Below are 25,973 nucleotides of genomic sequence, written 5' to 3' on the forward strand. Positions count from 1 at the left end.
TATATGCCATGCACCTTTCACTTTTGCTCATTTTTTGAGCGTGTATCACACCACGTTATAAGAAAAATCTGTTTTCGGAAACGAAGTCAATAAAGGGAGACCAAAGATCTGTTGTGTTGGAAGTGGAATTTTCTTTTTATGTCCCGGCACATGCTGGTGTAATATAAGTATGGGCAAGACTGCGTGCGTGCCAACGCATAGCCAACGGAAATGAAGGTGGCTGAGGAGTTCTATAGAGATTTATACAGTACCAGTGGCAACCACGACGATAATGGAAGAGAGAATAGTCTAGAGGAATTCGAAATCCCACAGGTAACGCCGGAAGAAATAAAGAAAGCCTTGGGAGCTATGCAAAGGGGGAAGGCAGCTGGGGAGGATCAGGTAACAGCAGATTTGTTGAAGGATGGTGGGCAGACTGTTCTAGAGAGACTGGCCACCCTGTATATGCAATGCCTCATGACCTCGAGCGTACCGGAATCTTGGAAGAACGCTAACATAATCCTAATCCATAAGAAAGGGGACGCCAAAGACTTGAAAAATTATAGACCGATCAGCTTACTGTCCGTTGCCTACAAAGTATTTACTAAGGTAATCGCAAATAGAATCAGGAACACCTTAGACTTCTGTCATGCAAAGGACCAGGCAGGTTTCCGTAAAGGCTACTCAACAATAGACCATATTCACACTATCAATCAGGTGATAGAGAAATGTGGGGAATATAACCAACCCTTATATATAGCTTTCATTGATTACGAGAAAGCGTTTGATTTTGTCGAAACCTCAGCAGTCATGGAGGCATTATGGAATGAGGGTGTAGATGAGCCGTATGTAAAAATACTGAAAAATATCTATAGCGGCTCCACAGCCACCGTAGTGGGCTCAGGCAGGGAGATACGATCTCTCCCATGCTATTCACAGCGTGTTTACAGGAGGTATTCAGAGAGCTGGATTGGGAAGAATTTGGGATAAAAGTTAATGGAGAATACCTTAGTAACTTGCGATTCGCTGATGATATTGCCTTGCTTAGTAACTCAGGGGACCAATTGCAATGCATGCTCACCGACCTGGAGAGGCAAAGCAGAAGAGTGGGTCTAAAAATTAATCTGCAGAAAACTAAAGTAATGTTTAAGTCTCGGAAGAGAACAGCAATTTACAATAGGTAGCGAGACACTGGAAGTGGTAAGGGAATACATCTACTTATGCAGGTAGTGACGGCGGATCCGGATCATGACACGGAAATAATCAGAAGAATAAGAATGGGCTGGGGTGCGTTTGGCAGGCATTCTCAGATCATGAACAACAGGTTGCCATTATCCCTCAAGAGAAAAGTGTATAATAGCTGTGTCTTACCAGTACTCACCTACGGGCAGAAACCTGGAGGCTTACGAAAAGGGTTCTACTTAAATTGAGGACGACGCAACGAGCTATGGAAAGAAGAATGATAGGTGTAACGTTAAGGGATAAGAAAAGAGCAGATTGGGTGAGGGAACAAACGCGAGTTAATGACATCTTAGTTGAAATCAAGAAAAAGAAATGGCCATGAGCAGGACATGTAATGAGGAGGGAAGATAACCGATGGCCATTAAGGGTAACGGACTGGATTCCAAGGGAAGGGAAGCGTAGCAGCGGGCGGCAGAAAGTTAGGTGGGCGGATGAGATTAAGAAGTTTGCAGGGATGACATGGCCCCAATTAGTACATGACCGGGGTTGTTGAAGTATGGGAGAGGCCTTTGCCCTGCAGTGGGCGTAACCAGGCTGATGATGATGACATGCTGGTGTAATATAAGTATGGGCAAGACTGCGTGCGTGCCAACGCATAGCCAACGGCGCACCATGCGCCAGCTCGCAAGCAATGCCAATGCGCTGCGTAGAGCACGGATTGCTTGCGAGCTGGCGCGTGGTGCGCCGTAGCACGCGTGCGAAAAAAAAGCACGCGCGCGAAAAAAAAAAAACGCGCCTCATACAGGTAAAAACAAAAAAAGTAAGGCGGAGCGGGTCGGCATAACAAAAACAAAAAGAAAAGAAAAACGTTTGCGAGAGGAAGCGCCGCGCTAGGGTGGCTAGAAGGGGAGGTGTGAATACCAGCGGCGCAAACGTGACCCCACAGCGCACCGATGCCACGGGGCGGCGCTGTTGACCAAGGCGGGGTAAAGTCCCTTGATAATTTTGAAGTAGCGACACTCTTTGAACTCTGCCGCCACCGCGCGACCTCCTCGCCTCCTCCTCGCCTCCTCCTCGCTTCTTGCGCGTTTCCCCCGCAGCAACCAGTTTTGCCCCCGTTTTTCTGCACGACGATTGGTCTCCCTGCCGTTGCCCTTGGAAACGCGCGGATCTTGAGTTTTGCTTCTGTTTTTCTTTTTCGTTCGCGCCATTTTCCTCCTGAGCACGGCTGGCTCGGCGCTTTAGCTCGGCGTAGCGAACGTTGTACGCTGTGTTTCTGGTCTATGTGCTAGCGCTATGCCGGGCTGTCGCGCATATAACTGCAGCAAGAAGCCTGAAGATGGTTATGCCGTTTTTATGATACCACAATGAAAGCGTGACGGCTTGCGTAGGAAGCAGTGGCTGCATGACATTGGCCGAAAGAACTTTGTTCCGACAAAGAACAGCGTTGCTTGCGAGCTGATGAGTCTTTCTTATAGCTCGTAGCAAAGCATCCCGTAATGCGGCATTATTTTTTCATTCTTCCGGCCTGCTCACCAGCGTTTTTGTTGCGGTTGTCCTCAGTATGCTTAATATTTTGGGGCGGCTCCATCACTTTGCACGTCGCTAACCGTTGTTATTCAGTCGGAAGTGCAGTATTATTGATTCTGCTTTGCGCCCTGAAAAAATTAGTGGCAAGTGTGCCCGTAGTAGTGCAGGTGATGAGCGTTAACTAGTCAAAATTGAGCTTTTTTTAAGTTTTAAGGCGAAAGCCTTTAGATCTTTACGTTTCAAGGTCGCATTGTAAACGAAGTATCACTTGACCCAAGGAAGGCCAGAGGGGACCCAAAGCATGTCCACCCCTGTATAAGAAAATTATTACCCAAGTTAATTAATGAATTATTAGTGGTTGACATAAGGTGGATTAGGGAGGATTAAGGTTGATTAGAGTGTATTAAAGAAGATTAAGGTGGATTAGAGTGCATTACGAAGGATTAAGATGCATGAATAAAGGTTAAGGTGCGTGGAGGAGGATTGTCGGATAATGGTGGATTAAGGTGAAGTGTTGATGAAAGGGTATTAAGACGGATTGGGGTGGATTAGGGTGAATGAACAAGGATTATGGAGGATTAAGGTGGATAAAGGAAGATTAAGGTCGATTAAGGTGAATTGGGGTTGATAAAGGAGGATTAAGACCGATTTGGATGGACTATGGTAGATTAATGCGGATTAGAGACCATGGAGCTGAATTAGGTTTGATAGAGGCGGATTAGGGTGTATTAAGGTAGATTGGGACCATTAAGCAGGATTGAGTGGGATTAAAGTGCGTGAATAAGGATTAAGGTGGAAGAAGGAGGATTAAGGCAGATTATGATGGATAACGGTTGATAAAGGAGGATTAAGACCGCATAGGGTAGGCTAAGTTGCATTAGGGGCGATGTAGGTTGATTAAGGTCGATTGGGAGTATTAGGGTGGATGAAGGAGCATTAAGGTGGATTAGGGTGGACTAAGGTGAATTGGGGTTCGTTGAGTATTAAGACCGATTAGTCTACCATAATCCTCCTAATGCACATTCATCGACCTCAATCCTCCTTCATTCACTTTAATCCACCGTAATCCATGAGTCCTCCTTAATGCACCCTAATCCACCTTCATCGACCTTAATCTACTCTAACCCTCCTTAATGCACTTTAATCCTCCTTAATCAACCGTAATGCTTCCACATTAACTTTGATACACCCTAGCCCACCATAATCCTCTTTAATACACCTTAATTCCTCTTAATCCACCCTTATCCTTCTTTATGCACTTTAATCCACCATAATCCACTATGATCGTCCTCAATGCACATCAACGCACCTTCATCCACCCTAATTAACCTCATCGACCTTAATCCAACCTAGTCATCCTTTATGCACCTTAATCCACCTTCATTCACCCTAATGCACCTTCATCTACTTTAATCCACCTTAATCATCCCTAATACACGCGAATTCATCTTAATCCAATCACTAATCAATCATTACTTTGCTAATCATTAATCATCTCTTATACGCGGCTGCAAATGCTTTGGTTCGTTTCCCGCCTTCCTTCGGTCACGTGACATTTTATGTAGCTCACAACGGGACCTTGAAACAGAGGTCTAAGGCTTTCGCTTAATAAGCCACACACAAAGGGATGTGTCACAAGCAATACTAGATCAGACGCACGAAGTAAAGTGTCTGATCGTGTGGCAGAAAAATTGTCTGGAGTATAGAACTCGCCTCAAAGCTCCCTTTAAACCAGTATACCCTGCTCATATGGCTTTAAGAAAAAACCAACTTCCTCATAAACATTGCCTCCAGCATTATCGATGCTGTTATTAGCATTTCTCAATATTTTCAACCCCACTGGGGCGCGCAACTGGCCCAAAATAACACACCTCCATAGAATCCTGCGGCCCGTCCGCGGGAGCTGAGGAGGAATAGCGTGCCGTGCGCAGCCGGCAGGCGAGGAGAATCGAGGAGGAAAGTGCCGTGAGGAGGAGAGTGTCGCTACTTTCAAATTATCATGGGGCTTTAAGGCGGGGTAAAACCCATTGATAGCGAAATGCCGTCTGGTACGACCTAAGTGTGCCAATGCATCGAATGATCTTGTAGGGTCCGAAATTGCGGCGTAAAAGCTTCTCGCTAAGTCCTCGTCGGCGTATTGGGGTCCAAGCACAGTCGCCGGGCTGGTACTCGACGTAGCCTCGTCGAAAGTGTAGTGTCGGCTGTCGGTCCTCAGCTGGTTCTTGATCCGCAGGCTGGTGAGCTGTCGGGCGTCTTCGGCGCTTTGGAGATAGGTGGCGACGTCAAGATTCCTTTCGTCGGAGACGTGCCGCAAACCAGGTTGAACGGCGTGATCTGTGTTTCTTGCACCACCGTGTGGTAAGTGAAGGTTACGTACGGCGGGACGGCATCCTAGGTCTTGTGTTGGTGGTAAAAACAATGTTAAGGACAAAAGACAAGGACTGCTAGAGACGACAAACACTGCGTGCGCTGACTTCCAACAATATTTTATTGAGTTGCCACATCATGTGCATATATACAAGAGAGGGCATGCGCTGAAAAATGAATGGCAGTCACAAAGGGTGTTCTAACAGCAAGTCACTGTACTAAGAACATGGTCACGTGAAAAAAACGCACATTACTTTTTCTATCTGTTGAGATACATGAGTTCACGAGGTGTCAGCGCAATAGAAGGGGCACTAACGTACAAACTACCCTTCTGATGAAATAATGCGTGATAATGGCATCGAAGTCCTTGAGCAGCGAAGGCAACACTTAAGAATTCGATTTCTTTCCATGCTTTTTAATGTAGACTTATCAATTAATCCTGCATCGTATCTGTCCAGTACAACGTCTAGGCTTTATTGGCACCATCATCCAAATTCACTAACACCTTATTTTGCACGGACGGATGTATTCAAGTATTCTTTTTTTCCCCGAACTATAACAGACTGGTATAACTCGTTGTTGCCTGTTTCAGTTGATTGATTCATTGTACTACTGTTGTGTCTTACCACCCTACTTGATTGAATAATGCATTGTATTATTGTTGTGTTTAACCACCCTGCTTGGACCTGATCTAGGTCTGCAGTATGAAAGAAAAGAAAGAAATCTGGTTCTATAATTTACCGCGTGAGCCTGTGGGCTGTGTCTCGCTAAAACTTCCGTATCTTCAAAGAGGGGAACGCAGCAGTCCCGGCAATGGATGCCCGGTTATCTAGCTCATTATGATCGCAATATTCAAGGTTGCTTAGACTCGTCTCCGGTTGTCAAAGTGTGCAGGTTCGTGGACGACTACGTGGTAGTGCACATTCACATTGCATTGATCACGCTTTCGAGCCTGCTGCTTCGGGAGTCTTACAGATCTTTAAGGAAGAGCTCCAGCCTCTGGAACTTAAGCATGAGGTCTCCGTGGATAATTCCTTGCGCTTTCGAGATCTCGGGCTCTGCCTTGCAAACAAACGTGCGTGAGTGCTTCGAACTGAGGCCTAAGAAGCCACTCTTGCCCTTCAACTCCCACTCTTGCCCTTTAACTCGGCACACTCAAAGCTCATTAAACGAGGTATTATAAAGCTATGCCTCGTTAACCTCAATAAATCATGCTCACACGAGATGCAACATATATAGTTTTCCCGCACAAGTTGATCACCTTTCATGGGCTATGTTAACCCTTTGGCCTTAATTTCAGCCATAGCGGAACAGCTTCTCAGGCACACAAAACATGATGAGCCCGCTCCATCAAGAAGCCAGCCGGTTTAAACGTGCAGGTTTGCAGTGCTACCGTATGTGCATGATTTCTCCCATAGGCTAAAATGTCAGTGCCTTTCCACTCTGTGTAGAAGGATGACCAGCGAAGCTGTCTGGTGGCCCACTTAATGGCGAACTGCATCTCCGCCGCGGGTCGGCCCGGCATTGCACCATCTTCGGGATCGGCCCACATATGGGGAGTGGTTAACGTCTGCTTCACCTCTGCCGCGGGTCTGGCCGGTATTTCGCTATCATCGGGATCAGCATACGTATGGGGAGTGCTTAACACCTGCTTCACCTCCGCTGCGGGTTGGGCCGGTATTGCACAACCTTCGGGATCAGCCCACGTATGGGGAGTTTTTTGCCTACCACAACGACACGAAAATTTCCTCGGACGGTTGAGGTATACAGCTAAGCTGTAAAAAAAGACTGGGCAGCGTGCAGCAGTCACAGTGGTTTTCTCAGCCCCGGATAAGCTGGCAAGATTCTGTAAACGTGTAAATGCGCCTAAATCACCTAAGACTTGTTCTGTCGGGCACAGAAAACGTTTTGTGACATGCGCAACGAATGTGGTTTACCAGATTCCCTGTTTTGTGGCAGTAAATATGTTGGACAGACAGGCAGGTGCTTAAACAACTTAAGAGAGCACTACAACAATGTTAATAACACTGTTCAAGGCCACTTGGGCATCCATTGCCGGGACTGCAGCTACGTTCCCCTCTTTGAAGATATGGAAGTTTTAGCGAAACACAGCTCACGCGGGAAATTATGGAAGCAGATTTCATCAGAAAATAGGGTAGTTTGTGCGTTAGTGCCCCCTCTATCGCGCTGACACCTAGTGAAGTCATGTATCTCAACAGATAGAAATAGCAATATGCGTTTTTTTTCACGTGACCATGTTCTTAGTACAATGACTTGCTGTTAGAGCACCCCTTCTGACCGCCTTTCATTTTTCAGCACATGCCCTCTCTTGTATACATACACATGATGCGGCAACGCAATAAAATATTGTTGGATGTCAGCGCAGTGTTTTTCGTCTCTCGCAGTCCTTGTCCTTTGCGCTGTAAGTTGTTTTTACCACGATTTAGCCCAAGCAACCATCCTAGTTCTTGTGTACGACGTCGAGATACATTGCTAGCAATATCGCTGAGGGTCTTATTCAGGCACTCCGTAAAACCATTCGTCTGCGGGTGGTAGGCAGTTGCCCTCCTGTGGCTTATCTGACTATTGCAGAATGGCTTGGCTGAGCTCCGCTGTAAAGGCCGTTCCTCAGTCGGTGATGAGAACTTTTGGGGCGCCATGTCGCAGCAGGATGTTCTCGACGAAGAATTTTGCCCCTTCGGCTGCGCTATCTTCCGGCCGAGTTTTCGTTTCAGCGAAGCAGGTGAGGTAGTATGTCACCACGACGATCCATTTATTTCCAGATGTTGACGTCGGAAAGGGTCCCAACAAATCTATCCCGATCTGCTGAAATGGTCGGCAAGGAGGCTCGTTCGGCTGTAGTAATCCAGCTGGCCTGTCGGTGGTGTCTTGCGTCGCTGGCACTCCCGGCATGTCTTGACATAACGGGCGACGTAGGCAGTCAAGCGCGGCCAGTAATACCTTTCCTGTATCCTCAATAGCGTCCGGGAGAATCCCAGATGTCCAGAGGTCGGATCGTCATGCAAGACGTGCAGTACTTCTGAACTCAGCACTAAGGGAACAACAAGAAAGTAGTTTGCGCGGGCTGGCGAAAAGTTCACCTGTACGTCGTTCCGTAAGAATAACAAACCCTTTCCGCACCTAAATACCCTTGGGACAGCGTCGGTCTTGCTTTGCAAGTACTCAGCAAAGCTTCTGAGCTCTGGGTCTGCTCGTTGCTGTTCGGCAAGTCGTCTGCACTTCTTGTACCTAAAAAGGCGTCCTCATCTTGGCCATCTTGGGGCGGCGGGTCCACGGGAGCGTGAGACAGGCAGTTGGCATCATAGTGTTTTCGGTCCGACTTGCAGATTACAGTGATGTTATATCTTTGCAGTCTGGGGCTCCACCGCGCCAGGCATCCTGATGGGTCCTTTAAGTTCGCTAGCCAACACAACGCATGATGGTCGCTGACGACTTTGAATGGTCTGCGATGTAGGTAAGGGCAGAATTTTGCTGTAGCCCACATGATGGCGAAGCATTCCTTTTCGGTGGTAGAATAATTGCCTTCCGCTTTTGACAGCGACAGGCTAGCGTAAGCTATCACCCATTCAAGTCCGTCTTTCCTCTTGACTAGGACGGCACCGAGGCCTAGGCTATACTGGCATCAGTACGGATTTCTGTATCGGCGTCCTTGTCGAAGTGCGCAAGTACCGGTGGTGACTGCATGCGTCGTTTGAGTTCTTGAAATTCGTCGACCTGCGACGTTTCCCATTTGAACTCGACATCACATTTAGTTTGATGTCTCAGCGGCTCAGCGATGCGTGAAAAGTCCTTGACAAAGCGCCTGTAGTAGGCACACATGCCAAGGAATCTATGCGCTGCCTTCTTTTCGATGGGTTGCTGGAACCTTGCGATGGCAGCTGTCTTCTGCGGGTCGGGACGGAGTCCAGATTTGCTCATGACGTGGCCCAGTAACAGTAGCTCATCGTAAGCGAAGGAGCACTTTTCCGGCTTCAGAGTGGGCCCTGATGACTTGATGGCTTCTAGTACTGTCGCAAGCCGCCTAAGGTGATCGTCGAAATTTTCGGCGAAGACGACGACATCCTCCAAGTAAACAAGACAGGTCTGCCACTTCAATCCTGCTAACACCGTGCACATGGCGAGCTGGAACGTTACAGGCGCCGAGCACAGTCAGAATTGCATGACCTGTATAGGCCGTCTGGCGTGATGAAGGTGGTCTTTTCGCGATCTCTCTCGTCGACTCCTATTTGCCAGTAGCCAGACTTTAGATCCATCGACGAGAAGTATTTAGCGTTGTAGAGCCGATCCAATGCGTCGTCTATCCGGAGGGGGTATACGTCCTTCTTAGTGATCCTGTTCAGTCTACGATAACTGACGCAGAAACCGCATTTAGTTTCAGCGCTTGTATGTGGTATTTGTTTCCTCGTGTCCTTGTCATACTCGCACTGTTCAACCTCAGTTCTAAATAGAAACGAAGGGTTCTGTCCTTTTTCTTCACCAAGACCACTACGAGATGCCCACGGGGTTTTCGACGGCTAGATGATGTCGTCATGCAGCATTTCGTCGACTTGTCTTATAGCTTCACGCACTCGCGTGGCAACTCGGTAAGGGCTCTGCCGGAGTGGTAGAGCGCAGTCTTTGGTTATTATGCAATGCTTTGCGACTGCTCTTTGTCGAATCCTCGATGACGTCGAAAAGAAGTCTGTATCGTCGGAGAAAACTTCTGAGCTGTTGCTGCTTACTCGTGGGGAGACTTGGATTTATGTCGAAGTCTGGTTCGGCAACTATGGTGGGTAGATGCGGCAGAATCTGAGAGGACAAACGCATTGCTGGTTTCCATAATTTCCTCGATGTACACGACTGTCGTGCCCTTGTTGATGTGGTTGAACTCCTGGCTGAAGTTGGTTAGCATCACTTTCGCTTTCCCTCCATGCAATTGAGCGATCCCACTTGCGACGCAAATTTCGCGGTCGAGCAGTAGACATTGGTTGCCCACAATGACGCCTTCTACATCTGCGGGTGTTTCGGTGCCGACAGAAATAATGGTGGAGTGAGGCGGGAAGCTCACTTCATCTTCGAACACACTCGAGGCGTGGTGACTTACAAGTGCTCTCCTGCGGTATCGCTTGCCGGCGGTATCGCTTGATCTTCCGACAGCGTTACTGACTTTCAACTTCAGGTCGATGATTGCGCGGTGTTGGTTCAAAAAAAAAATCAGTTATGGGTTTTATGTGCCAAAACCACTTTCTGATTATGAGGCATGCCGTAGTGGAGGACTCCGGAAATTTCGACCACCTGGGGTTCTTTAACGTGCACCTAAATCTAAGTACACGGGTGTTTTCGCATTTCGCCTCCATCGAAATGCGGCCGCCATGGCCGCGATTTAATCCCGCGACCTTGTGCTCAGCAACCTAACACCATAGCCACTGAGCAACCACGGCGGGTAGGTGTTGGTTCAGGAAGCCCATGCCGAGAATAACGTCTCGTGAACCCTGTTGGAGCATAACGAAGGTGGATGGGTAAGTCCGGTCATGAACGCTAATTCTTCCCGTGCAGATTCCAGTCGGCGTTATGAGATGTCCTCCAGCGGTCCGAATTTGAGGGCCTTTCCGTACAGTCTTCACTTTCTTCAACTGGGCGGCAATGGGTCCACTCATGACGAAGTAATCGGTTCCTGCGTCAACTAAGGCGGTGACTGCGCGGTCGTCGAGAAGCATGTCGATACAGTGCTTCTTTGCCTTGTGTTGCAGTTCGGTCTTGGCGTCGGATCACGGCTTCGACGCATTGACCTGTGGCTGGTACGTGGCATCATCAGGTCGTCTTTCGTCGCTGTATTCTTTGCTTCCAGACTTCGTCGGAGTGGCGGCGTCTCGTTGATATGTCATCGAGACAGGATTTTCGGCGTCTTCGTCGGCGGCGGAGGATCTTCGTGAGTTCGACGAACAGCAATTGCACCTCCATCGGTTGCAGGTTCTAGTTTTCCGGATATGGGCTTGCAGACCGGCACGGGGCTGGGCCAGTGTTCGGTGGGCATTGTGGGGACAGGTAGCGGCCTGGTGACGGTGAAGAGGATGGTCGTCGAGGGCTCTACCGAGTGGCGGCGAGGTAGTCGGCGATGTCACGTGGGCGCAGTGCGTTGACGGCGACCCCTCATAGTCCCATTTCGCAGTATAGATACCGGTGGTGGACGTGGCCCACTTCTCCGCAGAGTGGGCAATGGTCAGGGACGCGGCAAATGTCTGTCTTCCTCGTGTAGCTGCGCTGGAAGACGTGTGGGCGTGCTGGCGGCGGCGGCGGTGGACAACGAAATTGCGGCATTACAGGGCCCTGGCGCGGTCGCGGAGGGGGACTTTGACGGCGGGCATCGGCGGTGTAGGTCATCGCTTCCGGCTGGGGCTGCGGTGATTGTGGTCGCACCTCAGGAACTCCAAGCTCTTTGACGATGTCAGCGATTGAGGCCACTTGAGGCTGCGACCTTGGAAGAGCTTCTGCAATTCCTCGCAAACGACCACTCTGATGGCGTCCTGCAGGCCGTCGCTGCAGAGTGTTTGAACGTCGGTGTAGTTTGCGGTGAGCAGTCGGCGGTTATATTGCCTTGTTTGCATATCGAGCGTCTTCTCAATAGTTGCGGCCTCGGAAAGAAATTCAGCAATGGTTTTAGGCGGGTTGGGTATCAATCCAGCGAAAAGCTCTTGCTTCAAACCGCGCATCAGGAACTGAACTTTTTTTCTCTATCGACATGTCTGGATCGGCGTGTCGTGATCTCCATAAAGATCGCGATGATCTCGTTCGGCAGCTGCACGAGGGTTTCCAATAGAGCTTGGGCTCGCTCCTTGCACAGGATAATCGTGACCATCTGCAGGAAGCCGTTGCGGAACAGGTCCCATGTAGTCGGGGTCAATTCCCAGTTCTCAAACCACGTCCTGACGCCGTGTTCTAAGGCGAGGAGCACATGCCGGAGCTGGTCGTCGGAGTTGCAGTTGTTCAATGCAGCAAGCATTTCATATGTTTTCAGCCAATTATCTGGGTCTTCAAATGATGATCCACGGAAGGTCGGTGGCTCTCTCGGCTGTTGCAGCATGATGGGGGATGCTGGGGCTGCCATTGGGGGTTGACTTCGCGACGATCTTCCTAGTCGCCTCAGGCAAAAGTCCGTGCTCCAGGGGCAGTCCTTGCAGCCTGCGGCTACCTCGCTGGTTCTTGGCAATGTTCGTGCTGCCCTCCGCATTGGGGCTTGGGTCACAGCTTTGTGGGGGCGTCCGATACATGAACGCAAAGCACCTCCACCAGATGTCACGTCGTAGTGATGGCAAAGAACACAGTAGCAATACTGTGAATGACGAAACTAACTTTTGTTGGGCGAACCTGTGCCCACAATAACAGGCTGCACTTAAAGCACAACAATAGCGGCGAACACAGTCGGCGATCGTCGAAATGTGATCTGCCGGTCGAACGCGTTGGCTTTTATACATGAGTCATCGAAGGTTCCAGGGTAATCGCTGGTACCCGCATGTCTTCCAGAAATTTCTACACAATTTGTGTCGCACATGCAGTGAGATTACACAAGCTTCGGTGAGAACATGAAATGGGTAGAAACATCGATAACATTCGAGAAACTTCTAATACATGAGGGCGGGTCCCGCGCTGAGCGATAACATTTGTTAGACGGTGAAAAGCAGTCACCCGGAAAAGACAAACAAGTACACGTGTCAATATGAATGCTTGTTCATATTTACAGTTCAGTGTAATTGGTTCAAACATGAAAGAAAACACTACATGAGCTTGGCTAATTTGTGCTGTGTCTCATATGTCACTGTTCTGCCACAACAGAGTCTGCGCCAAGCACATCGTGGTCATCACAGGAGCCCCCATCTACACCAACAGGAAGGGGCAGGAACCGAATTCGCAAGGCTTTTACACCACAAAGAAGCGGATGTAGAAGTATTTCGATGTGATATCAACTCTACGGAGGACTAGGTCAAGACTGAAAAGAGCTCCAGTCATCATTCCACAAGCACAGATATTGGCAGAGTAATCCAGGTACCTCAACAAGGACGTTTAAGAAATCCTTCGTGTTCAGATCACCTGCAACCGCTGAACAAGCATTAACGACGCTCGCTAAAAGAGTCCCATCAGCTTGCCCTTCCTTAAGCGACTTCCTGGTCATGTCATATTCCATTTGTGCCTAGTATAATTTTTTTTCTATGAATGCAAGCTTTTACAGTGAAGCTGTATACCTCTACTATCCAAGGAAATTTTCATGTTGTTGTGGTAAGCAAAAAACTCATACGTGGGCCGATCCCGGAGATAATGCAATGCCGAGCCGACCAGCGACGGAGGTGAAGCAGGCATTAAGCACCCCCATACGTGGGCCGATCCCGAAGATAGTGTAATACCGGCCCGACCCGTGGCGGAGGTGAAGCAGGTGTTAAGCGCTCCCCATACGTGGGCCGACCCGCGGCGGAGGTGCAGTTCACCATTCACATACACAGCTTCGCTGGTCATCCTTCTTCACAGAATTGAAGGGCACTGAGTTTTTTTTTTTTTTTCATTTCCCATTTTGTTAGAGATCATTCTTCCTCTTCCAGACATAAAGGTCAACCGATTCTTCACTTATACTTAATACCAGTCACTGTCTAGTAGCATAACATATCTGTAGCAGTATTTTCTATGGTACGTTGTCATGTGCAATTCCTCTCCTGAAATAGCGGATGCAGCATCGGCATGTCTTGCATTACCCTATGCACTGTGTGCTAGGTAGGATTTTACTTTCCTACTCTCCAAATTAAAAGCTTATAACTTGGATGGTAAAATAATAGCGTGGATTGCCGAATATTCGTCATTGCGGAAACAGGCTGTTGTTCTGAACGGTATATCTTCGCACTATGCATCAGTTACGTCGGGAGTTCCCCAAGGCTCAGTGTTAGGGCGACTATTGTTTTTGTTGTATATTGATGATATTTCAACTGGTATACAGTCTTCATTCGGGATGTTTGCCTATGATTGTGTTGTTTATAGAGTCGTAGATGCCATTTCCGATTCACAAATCCTGCCAGTTGACTTAAATACTATAGCAGACTGGTGTGTGCGATGGGATGTCATTAAATATAAATGAGACTGTACACACCACCTTCACAAGAAAACGAGCTAATCATCCGTATTGGTATAGAATTCATGATTTAACTCTAAACACAAGCAAGGAATTTAAATATCTAGGTGTGTTTTTTTACTTCTGATTTACGATGGAACAAACATCTTAAGAGGAAGCTTTAGCTCGGGTGCTCCTATCTAAATACATGTAAAAGGAAAATTCATTTTTCTCGGCAACCACTGCACCGAATTTGACGAAGTTTGTGGCCTTTAAAAGAAAACCTTCGAATCTAGTGACTGTTGGTTTCAAATTTTTTATTTACGTCCTTAATTTTTTAATAAAAATTGCCAAAAATCGAAAATTTTCAAAAAAAGAAAATATCAAGTTTATAATTCTGTAACTCAGAAACGAAAAACGATAATACAATTCTGTGAATTGCATCTAATAGTACATCTAAAGCGGACAAAATTGATCTGCTATACATGAATCTCAAAAAATGTAGTAATCTGGAAATACAGGTTTTGCAGAACCTTTGTAAACAACGTAACAAATTCACGTAAGGTATGAAATGACATATCAAATTTGTCTGCTTTCAATGGTCTAATGGATGCCGTTTACAGAACTGCGATATCTATTTTTGATGCAGAGTTATGAATTTGTAAACTTCGTTCTTCTATTTTCTTCGAACTTCCAATTTTTTGTAAATTCCTTTAACAAAACCCAGGACCTAAATCGAAATTCCACTTCCAACAGTCACTAGAATTTAACTTTCTCTTTCAAATGGAACAAATTTCATTATAATCGGTCCAGGGGTTATCTCAGTAAAACGTTTTTGCGTTTTACATGTATTTGAATAGGCCGCGTCGGAGTTGGGCCCGAGCTAAAGCTTCCTCTTGACTATACGCTCCGTGCGCTGAAAGTCCCTTGATAATTTGAAAGTAGCGACACTCTTTGAACTCTGCCGCCGCCGCGCGACCTCCTCACCTCCTCCTCGCCCCTTGCGTGTTCCCCTGCGGCAACCAGTTTTGCCCCCGTTTTTCTGCACGGCGATTGGTCTCCCTGCCGTTGCCCTTGGAAACGCGCGGATCTTGAGTTTTGCTGGTGTTTTTCTTTTTCGCTCGCGCCATTTTCCTCCCGAGCATGGCTGGCTCGGCGCTTTAGCTCGGCGTCGCGAACGTTGTACGCTGTGTTTCCTGCTCTATGTGCTAGTGCTATGCCGGGCTGTTGCGCATATAACTGCAGCAAGAAGCCTGAAGATGGTTATGCCGTTTTTATGATACCACAAGGAAAGCGTGACGGCTTGCGCAGGAAGCAGTGGCTGCACGACATTGGGCAAAAGAACTTTGTTCCGACAAAGAACAGCGTTGTTTGCGAGCTGAGGCGTCTTTCTTACAGGTCGTAGCAAAGCATCCCGTAATGCTGCATTTTTTTTTTCATTCTTCCGGCCTGCTCACCAACGTTTTTGTTGCGGTTGTGCTCAGTATGCTTAATATTCTGGGGCGGCTCCATCACCTCGCACGTCGCTAACTGTTGTTATTCAGTCGGAAGTGCAGCATTATGAGAGGGCACGGCGAGACCATCGCAGATGCAGTTATGAACTGCCTTATGCTCTTTGTAGAGGTCACGCTGTCCACTTCAATCCTGTGCGCACCATTGGTCAACTCATCTTGCAGTCTTGATGATGGAATTCGTCTTGTCGACCACGTGGCTGCCGATATCAACCGTGGCTTGGTCACGCAATCTGCTCATCAGCCCCGACCTTCAGCGCCACCACTGACAGTACAAATACTCGGGCAACTCAAGCACACCTTCAGAGGGCACGGCGAGACCATCGCAGATGCAGCCATGAACCGCCTTATGTTCTTTGTACAGGTTCGTCCTTATTATTCCTGTCGCTGCTTTTGTAGTGATGACAGGTGTATTATCATCCTGCCGTGCCCTGAACAGCACCTTTCTTTACTTGATGATGCATGGAGTGTGCTTTTGTTGTTGCTTGCTGGTGATATTGAGCAAAATCCCGGACCTTCTAGGGATGAGATTAAGCTTCTCTCCGACATGTCCTCATCCTTACAAGCATATATTAATAACCTAGCTACATCGCATTCTGATCTCGAAAAATCGATGAGCGCCCGTTTCAATGAATTAAATCGTACGCTAAAAGTACTCGCACAGCATACCGAAGCAATCAGCCAATCGCAATCTGAAGTTGCTTCTTTTAAGAAGGTGATCAATGCGCAACAAAAGAAATTGGACGATTTTGAAGACAGAAGTCGGCGCCGCAATTTAGTTGTTTTTGGCCTTCCTGAGTCTGATTACGAGAGTCCGAGCACTTTAAAGCAAGCGATTACTGAAGACCTAATCTGCGTAAAGCTGGGATTATTGGTCAGTACCGTAGAAAGGGTGCATAGAATAGGAAAAAAACGGCCTGATAAACATAGACCAGTGATAATAAACTTCTTTGATTACGATGAGAAATTGCGCGTCCTACATAATTCATTCAAACTCAAAGGCTCAACTATTTCTGTTAGCCACGACTTTAGTGTGGCTACTTTAAAGAAACGTTCTAAACTATGGCAGCATGGCAAACAGTTTAAAGCTAAAGGCCATAAAGTTTCTCTGCACTATGAGCGACTTCTGGTAGACGATAGTGTTTACGCTTGGGATGAGGCCACCTCGCAGCCAGTTATGCTACCTCAGACTAATTTCCCTAGAGCTGGTCCTTGATTGCAGAGACGCTCCGTTTTATCTTGCTTAATGCAAGAAGTCTTGCCAACAAGTCAACCCAATTAGAAGATATCCTCATCCTCTATGACCCACACATTTTGGCAGTCACAGAAACTTGGTTGACACCGGAGATAAATGACTCCGAAATAATTCCCCCATCCCACAAAATAATTCGACATGACCTTGATTGCAAAAAGGGAGATAAATTGTGTCCAGCTTCCAAACATACTACAGCATGAAAGCATTTGGTGTGACGTTAAATATCGAGATTTTTCAATTTTAGTCGGTGTCGTGTACAAGCCTCCCAAAAGCCCAGTGTCATTCGTGGAATCTCTTGTCGGCTACCTAGAGCGCATGCTCCGACCTAATCATAAATTTCTGATGGCCGGTGACTTCAATCTACCTAGCGTTCATTGGGAACAGTTATCAATCTCTGGCTCTCATGATGCTGCCAGTACACACATTCTTCTTGATACTATGTTCTTTCATGATCTTAAACAGGTTGTACTACATCCCACACGTGTCACAGAACTCGTCCAATCAATTGTTGATCTCGTTTTTATCAAAGGCTTGTCGGAAAATCCTACTGTTGTCTTAACTGAAGGTATAGCTGACCACAAACTTGTACATGTCGACTTAGAAATACAAAAAAAAAAACGTCCAAGTTACACCCATCACGCAGTCCTTTCTAGATTTTTCATCAGCTGATGACGAATCCGTCTTGGATTGCTTACACCTTTCCCTCGATGAATTAAAACGCGATGATGACGTCATGCTTCTCTGGGACAAGTTTAACTCTGTTGTTAAGTATTGTACTGATAAATTCGTACCGACGCGTAGAAAGAAAACTAAACGTCATAATCCATGGATCACTCGTGAAATCATTCATCTCAAACTTAGAATAAAGCGTAAACGCAAGTATAAGCTAGCTCAGACTACCGAATTCCGCTCTTTAAGGGATGCTTTACTCATCAAACTAAGTAATGCCCGTGACAAATTTCATAATCAAACTATGATTACATTCCTAAAAAGCTCCCCAGACAAGTTTTGGCGTTTCCTGTCTGACTCTAATTGTAGTGTTCAGTAGCTAAGAATAAACAACAGCGTAAGTTCTAATCTTAATGATATCGTCAATGAATCAAATGACACATTTTATAAAGCATTCACTCGGCCTTCAGTTCTCAGGGCCCATGATAAATCATATACGCTATCTACATCTCAATCAATTCCTGACATTTCAATTAGTAAGAATTCCTTCACGACTATGTTGCTGGATATTGACGTAAAAAAGATCGGCTGGAGCCGATGGTTTGCCTAACAACTTTCTTCGACGCTACTCCGAACTAACTTCTGAATTCCTATACATTATTTTTAATGCATCTCTTAAACAGAGCTCAGTGCCGAAAGACTGGCTCACGGCCAAAGTAATCCCGGTGTTTAAATAAGGTGATAAACTTATTCCTAACAATTACAGACCTATTTCCCTCATAAGCACATGTAAGCTCTTGGAGCATATTATCGCCAATCCCATATCTAACCACTTGGAAGCGAATAATTTTTTTTTTTGATTTTCAGCATGGCTTTCGTAGAAACTTTTCAACCTCAACTCGATTGTTATCCATTGTACATGACTTTGCCAGTGCCATTGATGACCGCCTGCAGATTGACGCAATTTTCCTAGACTTGTCACTGGCATTTGACAGTGTGCCACATGCAAATCTAATTGAAATTCTTAAATCACTTGGACTACCAGAAAATATAGTGCATTGGATTCAAGCTTATTTAGCGAATCGTGTTCAGTTTGTGGAAATCGATGGTGTGAAATCTAATAGTCTGCCTGTTTTATCCGGTGTACCACAGGGGTCAGTGTTGGGACCCCTGCTGTTTCTTATCTATGTAAATGATATTGCTAAAAATTTGGATCCTAATGTCAAGGTGAAATTGTTTGCTGATGATTGTGTCATTTATTCCACTGTAAGGAGTTCTTCATGCCAGAATACACTTAACAATAGTCTTTGTAAACTTGCGGACTGGTGCGACGACAGAGGAATGCAAATAAACTTTTCCAAAACTGTCAATGACAATAACATTGAAACGAAAACCACTACTTACCACATTGGCAATCGGAACCTTGACTCTATTACCTCTGTTAAATATTTAGGCATAACAATTAACAGTAACCTCAAATGGGACACTCACATTAACAACATATGCAACAAAGCTTTCAAAAAAACTGCGTAGAAAGCTAAAGAAGTCCCCTTTATCTGTCAAGCTGCAGGCTTATGGTTCCCTCGTACGCCCAGTCCTCGAGTATGCCTCCATAGTGTGGGAACCATTCATTAATAAGGAAATTGACAAACTTGAACAAATTCAGCGCCTGGCTGCACGGTTTATTTGCTCCGATTACAAAACATCTTCATCAGTTTCTGGCATGTTAGGCCAACTTGGACTGAATCCGCTCCATGTGCGCCGTAAAATCGGCAGGCTGAAATTTTTTTACTCGTTGTTTCATAATCAAACAGTTTTAACAAATGCCACATATATTACCCATGCTCCACAAATGTCGTAGCATATTTTTCATTCTAAAGTAGTTCGGTCATACTTTGCTCGAACTAAAATCTTTCAGAAATCATTTTTTCCACTTCGAGCGAAGAATGGAATCATTTACCGGAATGTGTTGAATGCACTTCTTATGTTTCATTATGTTGACAAAGCATCTTTTGTAAACCCTCTCCTGCTTGGGCAGCATTGCTGCCTGCAGTGTTGTGTAAATAAATAACAAAATAAAAAAAAGATTATAGATTCTGCTTTGCGCCCTGAAAGCATTAGTGGCAAGTATACCTGTGGTATTGCAGGTGATGAGCGTTAGCTAGTCAACATTGAGTTTTTTAAGTTTTAAGGCGAAAGCCTTTAGATCTCTGTGTTTCAAGGTCGCGTTGTAAACTGGAAGTATCACGTGACCTAAGGAAGGCCAGAGGTGACCCAAAGCATGTCCACCCCTGTATAAGAGAATGATTACCCAAGTTAACTAATGGATAATTAGTTATTGACATAAGGTGTATTAGGGAGGATTAAAGTTGACTAGAGTGTATTAAAGAAGATTAAGGTGGATTAGAGGGCATTAAGAAGGATTAAGATGCATGAATAAAGGTTAAGGCAGGTGGAGGAGGATTAAGGCGGATTAAGGTGAAGGGTTGATGAAAGGGTATTAAGACCGATTAGGGTGGATTAGGGTGCATGAACAAGGATTAAGGTGGATAAAAGAAGATTAAGTTCGATTAATGTGGATTAAGGTGAATTAGGGTTGATAAAGGAGGATTAAGACCAATGAGGATGGATTAGGGTAGATTAAGGTGGATTAGGGACCATGGAGCTGGATTAGGCTTGATAGAGGTGGATTAGGGTGTATTAAGGTAGACTGGGACTATTAAGCAGGATTAAGTTCGATTAATAAGGATTAAGGAGGATTGTGATGGATTAGGGTTTATAAATGAGGATTAAGACCGTATAGGGTAGGCTAAGGTGCATTAGGGGCGATGTAGGTTGATTAGGATGGATTAAGGTGGATGAAGGAGCATTAAGGTGGATTAGGGTGGACTAAGGTGAATTAGGGGTCATTGAGTATTAAGACCGATTAGTCTACCATAATCCTCCTAATGTACAATAATCCACCGAATCAGCATTCATCGACCTTAATCCTCCTTCATTCACTTTAATCAACCATAATCCACGAGTCCTTGATGACCCTAATCCACCTTCATCGACCCTAATCTACTCTAACCCTCCTTAATCAACCCTAATGCTCCCTCATTCACTTTAATCCACCCTAATCCACTATAATCGGCCTTAATTCACCCTAATCCTTCTTCATTCACTTTAATTCACCCTAGCCCACCATAATCCTCCTTAATGCACCTTAATCCACCCTTATCCTTCTTCATACACTTTAATCCACCCTAATCCAATATAATCGTCCTTAATGCACCTCAACACACCTTCGTCGATCTTAATCCAACCTAGTCCTCCTTTATGCAGCTTAATCCACCTTCATTCACCCTAATGCACCTTCATCGACTTTCATCCACCTTAATACACCCGAATTCATCTTAATCCAATCACTAATCAATCATTTGCTAATCATTAATCATCTCTTATAGGCGGCTGCACATGCTTTGGTACGCTTCCCGCCTTCCTTCGGTCACGTGACATTTTCTGTAGCTCACAATGGGACCTTGAACCGGAGGTCTAAGGCTTTCGCTTAATAAGCCCCACACAAAGGGATGTGTCACAAGCAATACTGGATCAGACGCACGAAGTAAAGCATCTGATCATGTTGCAGAAAAAATGTCTGGAGTATAGAACTCGCCTCAAAGCTCCCTTTACATCGGTATACCCCGTTCATACGGCTTTAAGAAAAAAACCAACCTCCTCATAAACGTTGCCTCCAGCATTATCGATGCTGTTATTCGCATTTCTCAAAATTTTCAACCCTACTGGGGCGCGCAACTGGCCCACAATAACACGCCTCCATATAATCCTGCGGCCCGTCCGTGGGAGCCCAGGAGGAAAAGCGCGCCGTGCGCAGCCGGCGGGCGAGGAGAATAAAGGAGGAAAGCGCCGTGAGGAGGAGAGTGTCGCTACTTTCAAATTATCAAGGGGTTTTACGTATGGATGGATGGATGTTATGAGCGTCCCCTTTGGAACGGGGCGGTGGCTTGCGCCACCAAGCTCTTACTACTATGCTGCCTAATATCCTACCTATGTTCACCAATGAAAAAAAAAAAAAAAAAAAAAAAACCACTATGAACTACCACGTCCAAATTTTCTGATACCCTATTGCGAACTGTGCTTTTGTACGTCTCCGTCTTTTGTCGTTTCCCTACTTTTCTTCCACCAATCCTCCAATCGCCTCTTACTGATGTCTATTGCGGACCTGTTTGCTTTACCACTGCTCCCGCTGAACCCAAGGGCTTCAAGGAGGCCAGTGGTGCCTAAATCGACCGCTGGGTAGACGTCCTCACATTCTAATAAAATATGTTCCGTCGTTTCCCTAGCTTTACCGCAGCAAGCACATGTTTCTTCTTCATTCTTATATCTCGCTTTATAGGTGCGTGTTCTAAGGCATCCCGATCTCGCTTCGAAAAGTAATGAGCTTCCCTTTGAGTTATCATAAATGGTTTCTTTCCTAATTTCGTTTTTTCCCCTTAAGTAGTTACTCATGGCAGGTTTCTTTTCCATTGCCGCCACCCATGAGATTAATTCAGCCTCTCTGACTTTCCACTTGACCTTCTTTGTTGCTGTGTTGCCCACCCCACAGGCCGCATACTTGCTGGTAAGCTTCCTAGTTCTTTTCCTCCACTGTGAATCAATGTTTTGCCTGTACAGATACCTGAACACTCTCCCAGCCCATTTACTTTCCTCCATATTCCTCAGCCGTTCTTCGTACTCAATTTTACTGCGGGCTTCCCTCACTTCAAAACTAGTCCAGCCCATATCCCCTTGCACAGCTTCATTTGTAGTCTTCCCGTGAGCGCCCAATGCGAGGCGACCCACTGACCTTTGGTTCCCGTCGAGTCCTGATTGTACCCCTGATTTAAAGCAAACAACCGCATTTCCAAAAGTAAGTCCTGGAACCATTACCCCTTTCCACATACCTCGGAGGACCTCGTACCTATTGTATCCCCATAGCGCTCTGTGCTTCATTATGGCTGCATTTCTCTTCCCCTTGACTGTTATGGTTTTTTCCTGTGTTTCCATATATCCGTTGCCTTCGTTTATCCATATACCAAGGTATTTATATTCTGTTACCCGAGGTATTTCTTGGCCCTGTATCTCCACTGTCTGTTCACTGTTTTCATTGAATACAATAACACCTGATTTTTTAACACTAAATTTCAAACCTAACTTGTTGCCCTCCTGTCCACAGATATTAGCCAGACGTTGCAAATCACTTTGCTTGTTTGCGAGCAACACAATGTCGTCCGCATAAAATAAACCTGGGAGTTGCTGCTCTATTACTGTACCTGCCTGTTTGTATGAGAGATTAAACCCGATATTACTCCCTTCTAGCGCCCTCTCCATCCTCACCATGTACATCATAAACAGCAGCGGGGATAAAGGGCACCCCTGCCTCAGTCCCTTGTTGATATGAACTTTCTCCGCGCTCCTCATCCCTTCCCATTCAACGCAAACAGTATTTTCTAGGTAAATCTCTCTCAAGAGCTGTATACAATCGTTACCTAAGCCTTCCCCTTCCAGAATATCCCACAAAATGCTGCGGTCTACGTTGTCGTATGCTCCTGTAATGTCCAAAAAGGCTACATACAACGGTCTGCTTTCTGCTTTTGATATTTCAATACACTGAGTAAGAACAAACAAGTTATCATCCAAACGCCTACCTATTCTAAAGCCATTCTGAAGCTCTCCCAAAATGCCATTATTTTCTGCCCATGCTTGAAGCTTTAATTTCACTGCCTGCATTGCTAGCCTGTATATTACCGATGTAATGGTCAACGGTCTATACGAGTGAATTCTGTCTTTCTCCCCCTTACCTTTATAAATTAAATTCATTCTACTTTGTCGCCAACTGTCTGGTATTCGTCCATCTTTTAAAGTTTTTTCAACTGCTTTCACGAGAGCTTCCTTACTTTTTGGTCCCAGTTCATTTATCAGCCTAACGGGAACCTCGTCTAGCCCTGTGGCTGTGCGCTTAGGAATTTTCTCTTCCGCTTTCTTCCAGTTTAAATTTGTAAGCACTAGCTCCTTTCCCCCTTGGGTCTCTTTCATGCTCTTTTTTTCTTCAAATACAACCTTGTCCTTGCCTTGGAAAGATTCGGCTGTTACTTTTTGGATGTAATTTATTGCTGCTTCTCCTTCCAGTCTGTTTTCATCTTCGTCTAGGATATGTTGTTGTATTGTTGTTGCCTTCCTGCCTAATAATTTTATGTGATTCCAAAATATTCTAGGTGCAGCCTTCTTTTTCTCACGTATTTCTGACAACCAACGTTCACTTTCACCTTTTAATTTTGCTTGCACCAGTATTTGAACCATGGACTTTTTCTCCCGGTATATTTCCCATTTACTGGTTACTTCATCCTGTGGCAACTGCGCCTTCTTTGCCTGCCTGTGCTCTCGAGATGCTTTCTGTCGTTCGGCGATGGCTTCTCGTATCTCCTTGTTCCACCAGCTTTTCGGTTTCTTTTTTCCTTTCCAATGAACATGTTGTTTCTCTTTCCGTATTTCTGTCGTTACTACACTTAGAAGCTCACCATATTCCCACCCCTTACTTGGCAACTTGCCAATTTCTTCCTCCACTCTAGTGACTATATTTGCTATTTGTTCAGCGTTCAAATTTGGACTGGCCATTTTGCTTTCGTTGCTCTCTTTCCCAACTACATATCCCATTTTCAAAATGATGCGTTTATGGTCACTCCCTATGCTGCTAAACCCTTCCTCATCGATGACCATTTCTCTCAACTTATCATGAATTCCTTCTGTCATCAGACAGTAATCAATGGTCGATTGCCGGTTTCCCACTTCCCACGTGATCTGTCCTTCACACTTAGGCCCTGTATTCACGATCACGAGATTATGTTGCTCGCAAAGGTCTAGCATTGACTTCCCGTTATTGTCGGTATAGCCGTCTAAATCCTGTATGTGGGCATTCATGTCACCTAATAGGACTATCTCAGCACCATTCCCGAAACCCCTGATATCAGCGCTTATGCATTCCACTAACTCTTTATTCTTCTCTGTGCAATTTATTCCGGTCCACAAATACGTAACTCCAAGCCAAGTTTCTTTCCCACTCATTGTACCTGATAACCAAAGATGCTCTTGACATTGTGAATTTACTCTTTTCCATTTGGCTCCCTGCTGGATGAGCATTCCGACTCCCCCTCCCTTTCTTTCCGACTTAGTTCTGTTGCACCCTTCCCATACATAATTCCCAATAACTGGCGGCTCTTCTGAGTCTCTAAGGTGCGTTTCTGTAACCGCATACACCCCTATTTGTTCTCTATGTAACTGCTCCTCAATCTCTGCCCACTTTTCCTTTCTTCTGCCGCCCTGCATGTTTATGTAGCCTATTGCATGGCGAGCTCTTGTTCTTGTTTTCCTCCTTTTCCTGTTATCGACGGCGATGCTCTTCTGATGTTCCCCTAGGGGACCTTCTTTATTACTACCTACTCTGACCTCCTGAGCGCCCGCGGGCCCCCTAAAAAAGCAACAGCGCGACCCCCAAGTCGCCAGCCCACTTCTCGTGCTAGCCTGTAATTGAAGTGGATCCCATCTCGTTTAAAACCACCACAACTTCTCACTTCCCTGTTTACCTCGACAACTTCAAATCCTTTCTCTCGGCTCATTTTCCATATTGCCTCATTGGCAGCCATTACGGCTCTTTGTACATGACTGTCACGCACAGGCACCTCCGGCACCGTGCACACCACGATCTGCACCTGAGGGGATAGCTCGCGCAAGTCGTCCACCCCCTTCGCCAAGCGCTGGGCTAGTCCTGGCCCTTTCCTGTTCAGGACGTCATTTAGCCCACCTGCTACTACGACAAGGTTGCGCACGTGGGCATTTTCCGTGAGCTTTTCTTTTGCTCGCTCCATGACAGAACCCAGTGTCTGCCCTGGAAATGTCCCTACCGCCACTCTTTTGTCGCCTTTCACCCTCTCCACAATTGCTTTTGAGCACCCAGCCATGTTTGAGTCGCCAGCGATAATCACTCTTTCATTCTCTCCTACCTCTCCCTGCTTACCGGCTTCCTGTGGCTGCAGCGTCGCCTCACTCGGGGCGTGTTGCGCTGCTTCGCTATAGCTACGCCGATTCACCGGCGGCGAGCTGGCGACCGCTTGCTTTGGCTCCCTGCCTTCCACTTTGCCCTCGCTTTGGTGCCCTGACCCGACATTGTCCGCTGCCCGAGTCTCAAGAGCGTCGAGCCGCCTTTGCAGTTCGGCGCTCCGTTCTTTCGCCTCCCCAAGCTCGGCCACAGTCCTCACCAACTGCGCGGCCTGGGCCGCCTCCACCTTCACGAAATTTTCAACCTTCGCCTCCAGTGCTACCCGCTTCTCCTGCTCCTCCCTCAGGTTTGCCTTAA

General features: G+C 46.3%; 1 protein-coding gene across 1 annotated transcript in view; it reads right to left on the reverse strand.

Moving 5' to 3' along the window:
- Nucleotides 1-25,973, reverse strand: part of LOC126545589 (protease-associated domain-containing protein 1) — a 112,252-nt gene that overhangs the window by 26,047 nt on the left and 60,232 nt on the right. The window lies entirely within an intron of this gene.

Source organism: Dermacentor andersoni, chromosome 1 (genome assembly GCF_023375885.2).
Source record: "Dermacentor andersoni chromosome 1, qqDerAnde1_hic_scaffold, whole genome shotgun sequence".
NCBI lineage: Eukaryota > Metazoa > Arthropoda > Arachnida > Ixodida > Ixodidae > Dermacentor > Dermacentor andersoni.